Raw genomic sequence first — 16,873 nt, forward strand, 5'->3', positions numbered from 1 at the left:
CTGTGCTACAATATTGTTGCTGTAATTGAAATCCCTAAGTATTCTCTATTAAAGTAAATGTCAAGAGTCCTTTCAAATCTTAAGTTTCCCCCCCCCTTGGGGAGTTGCTGATTATGCTTGAGCTCACTTGCGATAAGATATGGAAAAGTATTCTCTGGGTTGCTTTCGTATCTTTTACCTTCCCACCTTTCATTTTCTGGACTGTTTTCTTTTGTTTGTATTAATCAGCAAAAATAACTGATTTTTCCTAACATACTGGCACTCAACCATTTCTTGTTTTGAATCAAATTAGTTAAAATTAATTTTTTGTCTCCATTTTTGAGCAATGGTCCTTTTCTTTCTGGTTTACCATCATGAGCATTTTCCTGGTCTTTTATTGTTCTCTGAATTCTTGCCAGCTCTGTAGTCAACTTTTTGAGCTAGGATGACCACTATAGTTGTAGTATTCCAATTAGACATTAGTATCAGTGTGTCCAAAGACATGATTAACTGCCTTGAGAGAGTTAACTGATTTTGCTGTCTTGTCTGTTTTTCTGACTCCAGAAGACCTCCTTCCTCTGTTCTGGATTATTTGCATTAATTCATTTTCTCCTGTATAACCCATCTTTATTCTAAATACTGAAACCTCTTTGGTTTCCCCTAGTTCAGAAACTGAATTAGAGAAGCTGCAATACTATTGTTCTCTCACGGTAAAACTGAGCTACACAAGAGCACTTGCAGTGGGAACAAGTCCTGTCTGTTGAAGAACCCACCCATGCTAACCTGGCATGTGCTATGTATCTGCACAGGAGAAAATTACATATCCTCAGCTGGAACGATCCTAGCAAAGGGATGGGAAGAATAGAAGGAAAAGAGCATAGCATGATGCCTGCCCAAGCTTGTTTAAAAGCAAGAGATCAGTGCTGTATAAATCAGAGAAGCATTTGCTTCATTCTGTGTTTCACTCTCGAGCCCCTCTCAGCATACAGATAGTCCCCCTGGAGAACTTGCCGTCCTGGCCTGAGCTCAGCACTGGGAAGCTGCTGGCTGAAGGAGCGTGACAAGAACGTAGTGAGGCTCACAGATACCTGTCATGAGGGTGTCTGATACTGCTGTCCTGCTCCAGGAATGAAGGTGGTTCCTGAGCCCCCGGACCTGTCTTTCCTACTCCTTTTGCCTGTCATATTCCACTCTGGCTCCTTACCACTGTGCTTCTGAATTATGTGAGTTTATATATTAGCCACTGTATTAAATCAGTCCCTGTTTTCTGTTTTTCCCTGTGAAGGCCCCTTCCTGTTCTCATCTCTTGAGAATACATCTTCATAGCTGGATGTCATGTAGCCTGACTCCTTTCACCATCATGGCCTTGTTTCCATGTTGTGCTCTAGTTTCTGTTGAGTATCAAGCTGTGAAATGGCAGGAGAGGAATGGTAGAAGCCTAGCAGCAGATTCATTTTGAAGCCCACCTGCCCTGCCAAACTGGACAATAGAAATCATCTCAGTTGTGCTTTATCAGCTCCTTAAAAACTTGCTGTTTTTCCAAAGTGTTCCAGCCCTTTGCAGAAGTCAGTAAGGTATGATTTTTCCTGTCAGACTCTATGCCCTAGAAAGGTTTTAGTTGCAAAGCTGGGATTAAGAGGACACAAGAATGGCTGTACTTGGAAGTGATGTATTGTACCTGCCCTCCCCAGGACTAAGCTCTCAGACCTGCACATGCACAGTGGTTGTGCACAAGAACTTTCTGCTCTGCCTTCCAAAGAGCCTTTCTCTGACCTACAGCAAGACCTGTACTCATAGTCACTTGTTTGGCTTTCCTCTTCCCCCTTGTGACAGCTGCAATTCTCTCTGTTTTACAAGGACAAAATAGACAGTCAGAAGGATCAAGCATGATTACTCTGCCACCCGCAGTCATAAAGAATAGTGTGAGTAGGTCCGGGAAGTTGTCTGGGGTCTGATTTTGGAGGAACATGATATTCCCTAGTTGCAGAGTCCATTTTTAAGAGACTAAAGTAATGCCAGGAAAAAAAAAGCTAGGTAGACTTGGAAATCCCTCTTTTGCAGTACTTCAATTGCTCAATTTTGGAATATAAACAACCCAGCCATACGAAAGGAGCTGCCTGTTTCTGTAGGTCTTTAGAGTGCTAGGACTACTGGGACAAATTAACATAATGGGATAAAAATGGGTGTGCAGGGAGGATGGTTTTGACAGATCAGTTTGTAGATAGGCTGGGTGGTTAGAAGTACTCTATTCAGCTGTGCTCTCAGCAATGCAGATGGTCAGCTCTCCAAGGCTACATTGTGAAAGGGTAAGGGTGGTGTTAAACTCTTCTAAAAATCCTCCTAATGCACTCTGTTTACTGAAGTTCTGTCGAGATGCTGGCATTTTAATTCTGTGCCCAAAAACCTCCAAATATCTGAGTGTTTTAGATGGAGACAAATAGAATATATTCTTTGCTTGCTTTACTGACAGCATACATTTCAAATTGGAGCAGATACAGTACTTTTTTTCAGACACTGTCTGTCAAATGTAAGTACAGTTTTTGAACCACTTCAGAAAAATCAAAATGTTTAATCTAGAAAAACTTGAAACATACCATCAACTCATCCATTGCCCTTTGTTTTCTTTCATGCAATGCAAATCCTTGTAGGTTTAATTATTATAAAACAGCTTTTTTGGTGAGAAAATTATTTCCTCCCAAATATTAGCCTTTCTTTCTTTGCTTGTATCTATTTGTGACAAGCTCACACTGACTCATACATTACTGGCTGTGCCATTCTTTTCATTGAAAATACTTTATTAGATTAATTGATTTACTCCCTGTGAAAGAAATCTAATAACTTTTAAGCAGGTCATGTGGTGGTGCATGTGCTGAAACCAAACAGCCACCTAACTGTGCTGCTGGACCCGCAGTTCTGTCTTGATTCTGCTTTGCAGTTTCACATCTTAGCATGTCATCAAGCTGTTGTGTGGTTTTGCTTGACATGGGTCTAGTCTAATCTGGTAATTCCTAACGTTTCTCCAGTTTAATCTCCTGTTTCTGAGATAAAAGAAGAAAGTATAAGACTCCTCACTGGGCATATTAGAGAGTAAACTGACTGCATGAAACCCTCAACCCTCCATTTTAATAGTTGAGGTCTATTTACATCTGGTATTAACAAGATTTAATATTCTGTTAAAACATTCTTTTATCTTTAATGTTGCATATTCTTGATGTTCATAAACATGTCAAGTCTCTTCTTATTTCCTAAATTCAAAGCCTTAGACATCTTGGGTGGAGAGTCCCACAGAGTTCTTAACGTATGGGAAAGGACAGTCTCCTTCTGAGTTTGGCACTTAGCATGGAAATGTTTCACTGATTTTTCTGTGTTCCTGTGTTGGGAAACAGCAAAGACAAGTACTTGCTCTCCCTTTACTAGATCTCTCAGGACTCTGATTCACCTGCATCATAGTTCCTCCTGCTCATTCCTTTCCTAAGGTAAATTCATGTTTGTTCTCTCTTTGTAGGAGTGGAAAAAAATCATTCCCATTATCATTCCCTGCTCTGTGAATCTCTGCCAAATCTGTGCTGACTGTTCAGAGGGGCTTGGTGGTATAGCAGCTAGGGTCCTGATTAAGTCAAGCCATTGGACTGTACTGTTTAGTAATACTTGCCATTCATTATGTACGCTAAATTCTTGTTGGCCCCAGAACCAAAGATATGAATTGTTAAAATACATTTTGTGATGCAGCATTGGACCCTGAAGAAATATTAAATATGAGATATACACCATACAAATGACTTGTTTTAAAGCTGCATCTTAAATGTGACTCTCCACAGGGCAGGCAAGTCCAAGTTAAAACATTGTCATCCTTAGAGCCTGGCATGGCCAGGGCTCTGAGCAGTAGTTGAAATCCATGTTGTGGCCCAGGTCTTTATAAAGAGGGATTAAACCTCTGTCATGCTGAAGCAGGGCTAACATTCTGTAGCTTCTGCTCGTTTCAGGTCTCAGTATACCCTCTGCAAACATGTGCCCTTTCCCAAGTGCTACTGTCGCTCTGTTGCATAGTCCATGAAAGGTACAGTGGTGTGGGGGAAATACTACAACATTCAGTAGATGTCTGGGCTTTCTGCTTCATTAAAGTCCATTAAATTTGTGCCCATTGTTATAGCATGCAAATTCCTTGGCTATAAAGAGAAGAAAATGCATGTATTTTTCTTTTCATAATCATTTTTGCTAGTCATAGGGCAGTTGGAATAATATGTTCTCTTTCAGATGAAAGCAAAGGCATAAAAATAGATCTTTAAAGCCTAGAACAGTGACAAGAAGCTCTTTAAATAAAACCCTCAAAATACTCATTTTCAAACTTGCTTCAAATAGATTCACTGCCTCCCCTCTTCTCCAGAAGATGCTTTTATCAGATCCAAAACTAAAGGGCATTTAGTCAAAAAACCTTTTGTGAAGTACTTCTAACAATTGCCTGTAGTGCCTTAGCCAAAATCAATGCTATATGAGCATAGGTATATACAATTTCCACTGCAGTTTTCACCAGATGCAGCCATCTTCATTTCTTGCCGCTGCTGTTAAATTGCTGCTGCATTTTCTTGCAGAGAAGGCTGCATATTGTTGATAGATGAAGTGATTCCAAACAATCCATTGTCCATGGTAGTAACTATTTTTCATTAAGGGAAGGTCTCTTAGTTGAAATATAAAGCTTAACAAAAGAAACAAAACAGTGCCAAACTCACGTGCGGATGAAACCAGAGAAGATCTCAGGACTTAACTGACCTGATGAAATGAATATATTTCCAGGGCAATGCCCCTCACTTTATCCTATCACAGTATGGGTGAGGATTGGGTCATGAAAGCAGGCAGAGCTGCTGCTGATCACTCAAGACTAGATATCCTTGTGGTTGTCAAGCAGAAGAGCAAGCATCTCCTGGATGTAGCCTTCAGGAAGGCAAAAGAATAGTAGAATTCACAGCCCAGAAATTTGGGTGTCTGTGCTGCGTAAGACTGCATTCTTGATTCACCATCAAGCATCCTGGTATCCCAGATGCATGTCCTGCTTCCTGAAAGATGAGTTTCTTTCCTTCTCCCCTGTGGCTAATGATATGTTACTGCCTGGATAGTGCCTATGGATATATTAGAGCCTGTTCAGTCATGATGCTGAATCTTCTCTGTAATTTTCTATTCAAGGAAAATACTGGATCTGAGCAAAGGAATTGGTCAGAGAAATAAAAGCATTTCCAGGTTGGCAGCTAGAATTTTACACTTGAACAGATTGCTGTTGCCAGTCCAGCACCTCCAGCAGTGTAGTGGCTTGAGCATGAATGCTGGAACTTGGCAAATCTGGCTTTTGGTGTCTGGCTCTTCTACAAACTCACTGTGTGAATTTTGGCAACTTGCTTAATTTCCCTGAGCATGATCCAAAACCCAGGGAAGTCAAGGAGAGTCTTTCCTGGAACTTAAATGTGGTTTAAATAGGCTCTTTAGGTCTCTGTTTCTAGTCTATGAAATGGTAAATGCACTGTCTCTCGTATGTAAGTTGGAATCTTCATGACAGGGTTTGATTCCTACTGTTAGTATAACAGAGCCGTGACTTGGGTTGGCATTCTGTAATTTGAAGGTGAACATAACCTGTGACAGTCCCACTGATACAGGAACGGATCTGGGTGGCATGCCTTGCAGTTCCACATTTTATACTGGTTATGTATGGGAAACAGTAAAGCTGATTCCCACCATCTAGAAGAGAGTTCAGGCAAAATTTAAAAAAAAAACAAAAAAAGAAAAAATCCACCTAACTGGATAAAGACATCAGACGCTTCAGTTCTTTATGTTTATGGCTTGGCTTCTGCTCACAGATGGTACCAGCCTATAGAAATGACTATATTCAGGCAAACATTTCCCTTTACCTGTTTTTGTACTTTTTTGTGGAAATAGAAGTGCTAACAGGGCCCTCTCCATATTCCTCAGACCTTGATCTATACTACTCTTCTGAAGAGCTCAGTTCCCATTGATCTCAGTGGCATGGTGTCTGGCCTGTGTTCTCATCAAGGTCCCAGGAGTGCAGCATGGCCGTGTAAATCTGCTGCATGCCAGGAGGCCAGGTGGTTGCAACAGCCTGATCCTCCGCCCTGGCAAACAGTGTTTACTAATTGCTTAGTAGAACATGCTTCCTGGGTAGAGAGGCCTGGATGGCTCATATTTACTCATTACCAAAAAAAAAAAAAAAAAAAAAAAAGAAAAAACCCCAGAAGGCTAGTATTGAGATCATAGTTTGTCTGCTTGCAGAAGGCTGCACTGGTAGGGAAAAAACAAAGATACTGGTAGGGCTTAACAGAAAGGACGATTCCTGTTGACATCTCCTTGTCTGTAAGGAGCTTTTGGTTACATAGACAGCATGGCAGAGTCCCGAAGATTAGCACAGCATCCTTCATGTCAAAGCTGAATTCCTCTTCTCTTCCACGGTGCTCTGGCTGTGCTGGCTTGCACAGGGCAAGATGCAAGTGTGCTGTGTAATGCCTGCTTGCCTCAAGGAGAACAAAATTTTGTTCCCAATCACAGGAGAGGCAGAGCCTTTGAGAGTGTGGTGGCCTGGGCAGTGATGGAAAGACACAAAGTAGAGAGCAAGACAAAGCTGAGACTGTTTCACAGAACCGCCTAGGAACTGAGCAGAACCTCTTGTCTCTCCCTGCCTTCCTCCCTTACTATTTTTTGAAGAAATCCACAATCAAAAATGCCTTCTCACACCTATGGCTCAGCCTGCTGAGTATAGCTGAACCTGGGTCTGTCTTTCATTTCTGCACTGCTCTACAAATGTCACTGAAGGGCAGAGCCAAGTGATACTCTTTCCTAGCAAGCCACGGGGCTGGGGACATGAGCTGCAAGCCAAGTGTGTCAGAATTCAAGACTCCTTCTCATACAAACTGTCCTTATGGCCTAACCTAAAGGAGATGATTATCGTTCAGTAACCATTCTGTTCCTAAGAGAAGGAAGCATTTGGACAGGATTGTATTGCAAAGCTGATGCTAGTGTCTCAGGATGGCTGTCTGGAGTTTCATTCATTTGGTCACATACGGATTTGGGTCCAGGTGCTGGAAACAGTGGAGGTGTCTGGGGTAGAATGGGGGGAACATGAGTAGCTCTAGGATGACTCTGAGGTGATTGGGGTGATAGGTTTCGGGTTCTGTAGTGGCCAAGAAGAGGACAGGATTATGTGGGGGTGGAGGACTGTGGAGCTGAGGGTTGTGGGGTCTGGATCTCTGAGACGGAGGATTAGGGAGAAACTGGAATGGAGAGGCATGGGGAGTTCAACATGCTGGGCAGGAATGGTTGGGAAGGACACCTCCACATTTCAGTATTTACTGTGACCCAGCATGAGGGCAAGAACTGTTTTTCTTATTCTCGTCTTTGCTGTGTGCTTCTGTTTTGCTTCTAGAAACGTGGTAGCCCTGGGCATTCTGGTGTAGAACTCCAGATGTGCCTGAATAGGTACATGCTTTACAGTAGTGAGAGAGACACAGAAAGGTTATGAAGCAGTATGGTTTCATTTTTAACTATGGAAGTCTTCACCATGTTGCCTACAGAGCAGAGAAGAGACTAGTGTCTCCAAACTCCCAGTCTATTGCTGCAGCGATTTATGGCTTCCATGAGTTTGTTCATTTTAAAATATCCATTAAAGCATTTCTCAAGAAAAGTCTTTCTGGCATGTATTAATGGAGAAAGAGTGGACATATTTATTTCATCTAAGCTGTGACTAGAAATCTGCTCCATGCTTGGTGGAGAATTTTTGCCTCCCACAGTGGTGTAAAAGAAAGGAAATACGCTTTTCATTATGAGCTCTTTATTACATAGTGGAAGACAAGTGTATGCACAAGAAAGCCCTGTGCTTGCACTGTGTTTAATTCTGGACTCTCCAAAGAAGCTTCTGGTTCAGATGGCTTTTGCTTGCGCAACTCTGTTCCTGAGGTCAAATCTAAGGTTGTACAACTTTAACTGTCTTCTGAAAAATGTAGATTTAGGATTCTTTTTGTTCATTGGCAATTTTTATTCTTTCAGTGCTACCATAAGTTCCATTAACCTGGAGTTAAGCTAAGGTTATGCTGTTGGATGAGCATAATAAAATATACTACCTTGACTATGGAAAGTATTTCTTTCATGCGGCTTTAGGAGGTCCATTAAGCTGTGATAAATGATGTCTAAGTTTAGCTCTTCAGCATTCTGCTGAGAGCAGAATCAAAACCTTGTTGGGACCTTTTCTTTAGTATTCCACTGTCACAACAAGAAACAGAATGATCAGACCTAGCAACTCTGCTTATTTTAATCCAGCAACAGCTGAGGTGCCTGTAGTCCCATTGCAAATGTGTGTAACATGATGCTCACGTAAGTAACGGCCTGATTCACTCTCCAGTTCTGGGGAATGTGCTAGTCCATGTATGGAGAGCAGCTGGCAGTGGAAGGAAAGCTGGGTGGTCTGAGAAATGCTGCACAAGCAAATGAGCTGGGTTGAGCTGGGTGCTGTGAAAGGCACAAGCTGTGCTGTGTTTGTTAAACAGCTGAAGGAGAGGAGAGGAGAAGAGAGGAGAGGGAAGGGGAAGGGAAGGGAAGGGAAGGGGAAGGGAAAGGTGCCTCATCTGTACTTGAGCAAACAGGTCTGTCCACCTTAGTCCCAAGCCTGATGTCTCATCACTGATCTTAGAGGAAGGCTTCTGGGTGTCTCGCACATTTCCAGTGGAGGCTTGCTTCACAGAATATGTTCATCCATGTGCTCTGAATCTGTCTCCTTTCAGCAAAAATGATTTGCAAGTAACTTTTATTCCCAGAAGCGATTCTCTCCAGACTACTAGCTGTTCAAGATGAGTCCCTATGTTGGCTCTAAACATTTGAAATTGAGCAGTAAGTGTTATCCCCCTAAGAATCTTGAAATCACAGTTATTGTGTGGGATGTGAAAAGGACCTGCCAGCTACCAAACGCATCCTCATTTGAGTAGGTCACTCTTTTCACTACATTTGCTGCTTTCACATAGCTTAAGATGGGAGGACTGAAAGAAACATCTCTGCGGAAAGTTAGCCTCCTCCTGTAATACTTGCCTCTGCTGCTAAATAGACTGAAAACTCATTTGATTGAAAAGGATTCTGTGTTGCCACCATGAAGCTTTGATATATTGCCCTCCAGTTCCACCAGAAGAAATATCAAGACAAAATCTTTTAGGAGATCATCACAGAGGTTAAGGGATATAAATGTCAGCCCATCTACAACTCCTTGTCACTTAGTTGAGTTGCTGGTCCAGCAGATGGGAAAGAACAGAATTTTTTCCTTTCCTGTCCCTCACAAGGATCTGTACTGGTGGAAAGCAAGCTGCTGATCTCATGGGAGAACTGGTCAAAGGGGAGTGGGCAATGGGGTGAGGTTGCTGCTCTCTTGAATGGGGCAGAAACCACCCTAAAAACCATCTGGATTGATATGTCCAGATCATGTCTGGGCATCCACCAGCAGACAGGGAGCCCTGCTCACAATCTAGAATTGGGCACAGAAAGACAAAATGACAGCATCAGATCTGACCTGTCCAACAGATATGGGACAATTACTCATATATATGCTGTCTTAGTCTGCACTGAGTTGCTCTTGCAGGACCGTACAGTTACACCTTTTCCCCTTCTTTTTCACTTACTAGAATGAACTCCAGAGCTGCTTGTGCACTAGGTAGATTGATGCTGGATTCAGAGAAAAGAATTGGGCATGGTGCATTCAGTAATTTTAAGACTGAGTGAGAGCTGTATGCTAGAACTAAAGCTCTGGGATCAGTAAGTCTGAAAAAGAAAGCAGTGAAGACTTATTCTGTTGCTAATGGAGTGCCTATCTCAGAATATGTGTCTTTACATGCTGTAATCTAATATATATTGGCATTTTTTAAACAATTAACAATCAACCCTTTTTCATCCAAATTTACAGGTTATTCGAATAGTCTTAAAGTGATTAAAATCACTGAAGAGAGAGTGACCCAAATATATCATTTGTATTAGAGGAAGTATTTGAAGAAGACTTTTTTCCCCTGTCTGTATATAGCACCTCTCCCAGCAATGATTTTCGTGCAGGTAATAATATTAGAAGGTAACAACCGAAAACCAGCCCCCAGGGCTGTTTATTACTTTCTCTATATTAGCTGAAAAATGTTTAAAAAATGAATCCTAAGTGACTGGTTGATGTTTTTCCTTTTTAGCTTGCTTTTCACATGGTCTTGCAAAGTTTGGTTCTGACATGCAGCAAAATAGTGGAAAATGACAAAAGCTACAGTGGGTCCAGAAATGTTTCAACTTAGTTTTTCAGTAAAGCCATGATAGCTTTGAAATAAAAGCTTACGTTTAGCTTTGCATTAGTCTTTGTGATTCATGTGTAAAGATCTAACCCAAATTCTGGATGAGCATCTTAAATGTGGAGCAGTTGAGCAAACTGGGATTTTATTGTAAGTAGTGGTGGGTCACCTCCTTCCAGGTGCAAAGAGTAGAATCTCTAAGCATATGTCCTAATTTCTGTCTTCTGATGCAGCATAAACCTTGACTCAGGAGATCATGTTTTTGAACTTAACGTCAATACTCCTCTGAACAGATAGCCCTTATTCAGCATGAGTGAATTCTCCCATTCCTCCCCACTGCTGTATTTCCAGGACTGCCACTATGTCCAGCACATTTTCTTCGGTAATGCCACTTCCTGTGACTAGAAGGTCTCAATCGCAAGTCACGTGTGTTAACATTTGACTACTCATTTATCTAGTTTACAGTTTGTAAAGATGACATGTAATTTAAATAGTGTATGTAATGTAAAAAGTCCTAGTACTGATTTAGTAGCCTTATTATTACCCTGTCAGCAAAATTAATGTTCTATTTGCACAAAGCACCAGCTCAGTCTTCCTATCTGCAGAAGCAGGGAGGTTGGGATATAGTCTGAGGTGTCCTGACAACTGAGAACTGTATTGTATGCCAGCACCTGTTACTGCAGCAAGCAGAATATGCACTTTCCAAGATTGCCTTGCATTAGAAATAGCACATCCTAATTACCAAGTTAGAGGGACAACAACAGAGTGACAGACAGACTTAGGTGCGAATTCACAGGCACGATTTGCCCAGCAATTGGCTCCTTTCCAATAATGTGTGTGAAATTTTAGGTTTGAATGGCGTTTGGAGAGTAATGGAGAAGAACAGGAAGTAAAATATTAGCAACCAGCTATGCAATAACAGAAACAACTCTCTTCTTCTATTTTATTACAAGAGAAGGTAGATTCTCTCCCGCGTTTCCCTCCTTTTCTGCAACATGCATTCCAATAGAGTCAGTATATGATAGGACAAATCTGGTGGCACTGACTTGCAGTGGGTCCAGGACTGGTGTAAATGTCTCTGTTAAGCAAAACAGCATCCTGTTCTGTGTAGAACCGACTCTACAAGAGGAAGGGATATATGCTGTTCAAAGGTTCTTGCAATACTTTGCAGAAGAGGAAGATGCCTCTCAGTTAATGGGGGACAATCAATTCCTTCCTCATTTTAGAACTTCCAGAGCTGAAAGAAAACAGGTTAAATGACCTGATCATGACCACAAACAGAGTTACTGTTAGCTGTAGTGAAACCTAGGAGATCCTGATTCTCAATTGAATATTGTCAGCCCTCTATCCAAGCAATGCAACTAGCTTTGGAGGATAAAAGAAAAAGGTTGGCTTTTGGCATGATTGCTTTGCCTATCTTGGAGTCAGTGAAGCAGTGCCAACAGAACATCCCCCATGCTTTACTATTATGTCTGTCAACCTGCAACAGAGACTGAGCCAAGCCGTTGCCTCAGACCCTCAAAGGATCCTTTGAAAATCCCGTCTCTGGAGTTGGAAACTGTGTACCTGAATAGCCTCATCCTCAGTGTCAATTGCATTACCCTACCCCTTCATTCTGTGAGAGCGTGCATCCGATGAACAAGTTGTCTGGAAGAGTGCATGGGCAGAGGGGACAGAGGGCTGTAAATATTCTCTTGTATGTTGGCAGGAACCCATAGCAGGGAAAATGAACTGTCAGTGTAAGAACAAAGCCATTAATAAGAGTATCAAAGAATCCCATTGAGTATGGCACTACAAGTATGACTGCAGCGTGAAATGACTCCCTATCTATATATGCTATCTACTGCGTCTTTTCCACAGATCACTCAGGCCAGTAAAGCCTTTTGGCATTGAGCCTTTGAACTTTGTATTTGTCTCTCTGCAGAGGCTCTGCAATGATCAGTAGACAGATGAGGACCTCCCAGAATAAATTTGGACCCTCATAGCATTCTCAGTGCTCCTTCAAAAGTGAGGATTCATTTGAAAATATTCATAGGGCATCCATGGCTAGGTGCCCACTTAAATCTGCTGTGATGATGAGGTGATCTGAAAAGAAAATGAAACTCTGTAAAAGAGTTAATCATTAAAGCACATTAATTGGTAAAGTAATCAAACATTTATCTTTTTGGAGCCATTCATGACAGACTATCAATAGAGAAAAATTGAAACAATTTGAAATCCATTTGCCATCTCCCTTGTACACCCAAATTTTGATAAAGCTTCCTTTAATCATGAGGTTTTTGTAAAGCAATGTATTCTGCAAGTTTTGTTTAGTTACCTGCTGATTTCTGAACCTTTTAGTCTTGGGTGAAACTGTTCAGCCTCGGGAGTGTTGCAGCACCAGAATAGGAGTTGCCCATGGGGCTGTGAAATCTTCATCTTTAAAGGTTTTCAAAACTCAGTTGGACAAGGCCCTGATCTAACGTTGAAGTTGACCCTACTTTGAATTTTTCTAAATTCTAAATTCTCCATGCTACCAGAAGACTAGAAAAGAAGTGTTGTATTAATAGCTGAAATGTTTATACACTAGCTACCGAAGAGCCTGGCTCCCTGAGACACTTGGGAGGGACATGTTTGTAAACTATCCTTATTCAATATAGTAGTCATACAGCTATATGGGCAGAAATGTTCTAACTCCACATAAGGCATCTCGGCTTACTGAACACCATACCTCACTTGCTGTGGTGTTTGGTTCCTGTGCTGTGGAACAAGAAGTCCTGAAGTGCTTGTGAACTCGAAAGAGAATATTTTTTAAAATTCCCTCTCTGCACAGTACTTCTCCCTAGATCTAGCCCTATTTAGGCCAGGAATCCAACTTACAGTAGCAAATGTACCTGTTTCCATACTATATCTTGTTAAAGTGACACTTCTGCAAGCACTTATCTCTGCTGCTGCATCTGGGGGATGTTAACTCAGCACTGCAGTTCCTGGTAAAACTGAAGAGCTGGGCACAGAGTGGTGCAAAGAAGAGGTTGGTGGGGAGGCATCCAGCAGAAAAAAATGTGACTTTATAAATTCTTCATCTGTACATCCTCCTAGAGACTTTTCTCAGAAACTTCCTTATGGAAAATTAAACTCTGCTCTGGCAAGCAAAAAGCTCATGTGCTTCCAGATTGTCTAACTCTGTCGTTTTTGGGGAACAGGAGGGCTTGAGTTGGCTTCTTTTCTTGGTTTGCCATGTCTTGGAGCAAAATTAAACTAAGTAGAGCACCTTTTGTCCTATGTGGAGATGTAGCCTGCAGGGTACAAGAGTGGAGAAACATCAGAAAATGAGTTAGGAGCTTCTGGGACCATCATCTTGCATTAGCAAGAGTGCTGCTGAGTGCTAGTCAGCCATGTGAGACTAGGCGAGAATGCTGTTTATGGGCTGGGGATTGGGTTTGTGCCTAGTTGCCCCACCTGCAGCCCCTTTCCGTATGTTTTCTTGCAAGGAGCTGGCCATCTCCTTACTTGAAACCCTCAGAGGAGGCTGGAGCTGAGCTCTGCTTGTGTTTCACCCAACTAAAGCCCTTCTGGAGTTTCTTCCAGCATCAACAGTGCATGTCTATCAGTCTGAGAGTGCTAGTTATCCTGTCCTGCTTTCCCTCTCTCCTGTCCTGGAGCAGGCATTCTGCAAAGACCTGTCTTCCCAACAATCCCAGAGCCTGTGGCTGTGCAGAACCCAGGGGACTTCATTGAAGATGATGAGCTAATAATCCTGATCGGCTGTGACTTACTTTTGACTTGTGGTATATTTTTGAGAAAACTGAGTTACAGAGACCATAATTCCCCTTCCCACTTCACAGAACATAGTTTATTCTCTCACTCAGCTGACTTTAAGGAGCTCAGCATAGAGGAAAAGCTGTTTCCATAGGACTATGATGCACTGCATTTGATTTAAAAAATTCTTTTTTGTTTTTTTTTATTGGCCAACAGCTATGATGAAGTGGAGCTGCCAAGGTTGGCAGCAAAAACAAAACATTTGGCAGAAACAGAAGAAATAATGATGTGATTTTTGCCTGGAGTTTTCAATGCCCTTTGTTTCCAAATGACATCACCCCCAGCAGACTCACGGCCATTGGATGCTGTAGAGCAGTTTAGAAGGTACCTGCTGGTATTCCCACTTACGGGTGCTTTGCTCATGCAGGTAAACGAAAGATGCAGAGTTTAGAGTGAATTCTGTCTAGTTCTATTGTGTTGCTGCCTATGTATTTCAGGAAATAGAGCCACAGTGAGCTTGAATTTGCTTACTCTTACCAAGTGATAAACATGGGAAGGCTGGTGGAGAGTGTCCTACTTCCCTTGACTTCAGCGAAGCTGTGAAAATTCAGAAAAGTCCCTTCCAGGACTCTGAGAGCCCAAGCAGGAAGAAGTTCCAGGCCTCTCCTGTATCATGAAATGACATTGTCACAATATTTATATATTACTAAGGTTGTTTTGTTGGTGACACTGCTGCTGATGAGTGCTCTTTTGTCACTTTTGAAAAATTTTCAGTGTGTTTGCAGTGACTGGAGGAAAAAGCTTCCATGTATATTCACAAGAATTGACTGGAGTACCACAGGGCAGATAAAATACAATCCTCTGCTTGGCCAGACAGTAAGAACTTCACATTTGTTGCATAATGAAATTTATTGGTGCATTGGCCTGTCCTGCCCCCATCACTGCCGGACTGAGATCTGCTCCTGCTGAGCCCCGTTCCTTATAGGACTAAGCATCCCTTTGAGTAATTCTACACAGCTGACTGGCTGCACAGAAAAGGCAGACATTGTCAGGTTCAGCGCTGATTTTTCATATTGCACCTTCTCTGAAATAATATAACATAATTACTTCCCTGCACCTCCAATTTCATCGGCATTTCAACCATCACAGTACAGTTTGGTTCCCTTTCATTTATTTTTCTGACAATTAGAATGCGCATCTACCTCTAAAAGCTCCTTAATTACAATACCATAAAAATCTTTAGAAAAAAAGAAAATAATTGGTCTTCTACTGCGCAGATGCACTTCTTGATAACTGAATTTCACAACAGGCTATATCCTCCTTGCTCTTCTTTTGAATTAATATTTTGCAGTTTTCTTTGTGTAGGGCATTTTGTGACCTGCAAGTTTTTATTTTTCTAAATGATCCATTCATTTGTGCTTTCCTCCAGGAAGAGATGAGAGGACATGTACATCCCTGTACAAACCCTAATGCAAATGATAACAAAAGAACATTCTTAAGATGCAGTTTGCTTAACACTTTGCAAGTAAGGCTAATAGGAAAGGGAAGCAATTTAGTACATGAGTTATTGCTAAAATATCTCCATGTTTGGGTGCTTATTTTAGAGAAAAAGATCCAGTGTCAGTCTTTCTACGTCTTGTAATTCGGAGGCTGTGAGAAATGGCTTCAGCTGTCTTCTGCCTGATTCTGCCCCTGCTGCTGCAAGCCCTCCGTGCTCTTCACCATTGCCTGTGTGGGAAGGTGAGTGTCGCTGTGATCTGCGGCGTGTTTTCACTCCTTTTGCAGCTTGTCATTCCTCCCCGATGAAACCTTGCACTTAACTCAGGGGTCTAGATCCCCTGGGGCTGCTGGAGACCAAGATAGCGCCAAGGAAGCCATTTCTGTGGCATCAGGTGCACATTGGTAGTCTGACTGCAAAAATATGTTGAAGGGGAAAGTCCAGTCTCCAGATGAGGGCTAAGTAGGAGTAGGTGGAATGGGAGTTGCTTTTTTTTCTGCTTGTTTTTCCTGCCACTGGATAATGGGAAAACAAAATGGGATTTTTTATTTAAAGATTTATTTTAGTGTTAAGCATTTTAGCATGACCAAGAAAATGGCTCTGTGATTCAAAGTTTTATCTTTAAATGGAGAAATACATATTTCCCATAAGAATATTTTTCACATATATCCCTACAGAGAAAATGTATTTGTGTGGAGAGTATGCATTGCACAGCATCTATTTCTGCATCAGTGTGACTGTGTTACTATCGCTGAAGACAAAGTCTGATAGTCTGAAAAGTCCTGACTTTCAGTGCTCTGGGAAGCTGCACACTCTTTCTGCACCTTTTTCTCTGGTGCATCTCACTTGACCTGGCCTTTTAGGAATTATAAGTAAAACATCCTCTGCTGGTTAAAAATCAGTGTTGTCTGTCTGATGACCTTGTGAAGGGAGCTAGTTAAATACCAATATCTGATTGAATCTGTCCTGTAAGCTGTTCAGCTAGAGAGTGGGGAAAGGGGAAAACAGAGGCCTGGGGGGGAGGAAAACTACACTGTTTTTTGGCTTGAAGACAAGAACTAAAGGAACTGCATAAGCTATGGATGTCTGCAGTGGTGTCATGCCAGCATTACTGCCTTTGTCAGTCTCCACCATGTCTCTCCTGCACTTGTGCAAAACCTGGTTTTGTGTCCCTATATCTCCTCCCAGTGCATTCCCAGACAGGCCACAGCTGGGCCAGCTTGTTCACATGGGCTTAAAAACCTGTGAAATGACTGACTGATAAGGCTTTATAAAAGGGGAGATCTTCTGAGTGAGTCATGAATCCCTCCTCTTCATCTGTCTCCACAGGCCACATGGGTTCTTTAAAAACCAGCACAAATTG

At 41.9% G+C, this 16,873-nt stretch overlaps 1 long non-coding RNA gene across 2 annotated transcripts in view; it reads left to right on the forward strand.

Annotated features, from left to right (window-relative positions):
- LOC112990726 (uncharacterized) overlaps positions 1 to 16,873 on the forward strand; it is a 164,406-nt gene that overhangs the window by 26,894 nt on the left and 120,639 nt on the right. For both annotated transcript variants that reach the window (XR_010391834.1, XR_010391833.1), the window contains exon 2: positions 15,617 to 15,752. This is a non-coding gene — a long non-coding RNA (uncharacterized LOC112990726). The remainder of the gene's footprint in view (positions 1 to 15,616; positions 15,753 to 16,873) is intronic.

Source organism: Dromaius novaehollandiae, chromosome 16, assembly GCF_036370855.1.
Source record: "Dromaius novaehollandiae isolate bDroNov1 chromosome 16, bDroNov1.hap1, whole genome shotgun sequence".
In the NCBI taxonomy this organism is placed as follows: domain Eukaryota; kingdom Metazoa; phylum Chordata; class Aves; order Casuariiformes; family Dromaiidae; genus Dromaius; species Dromaius novaehollandiae.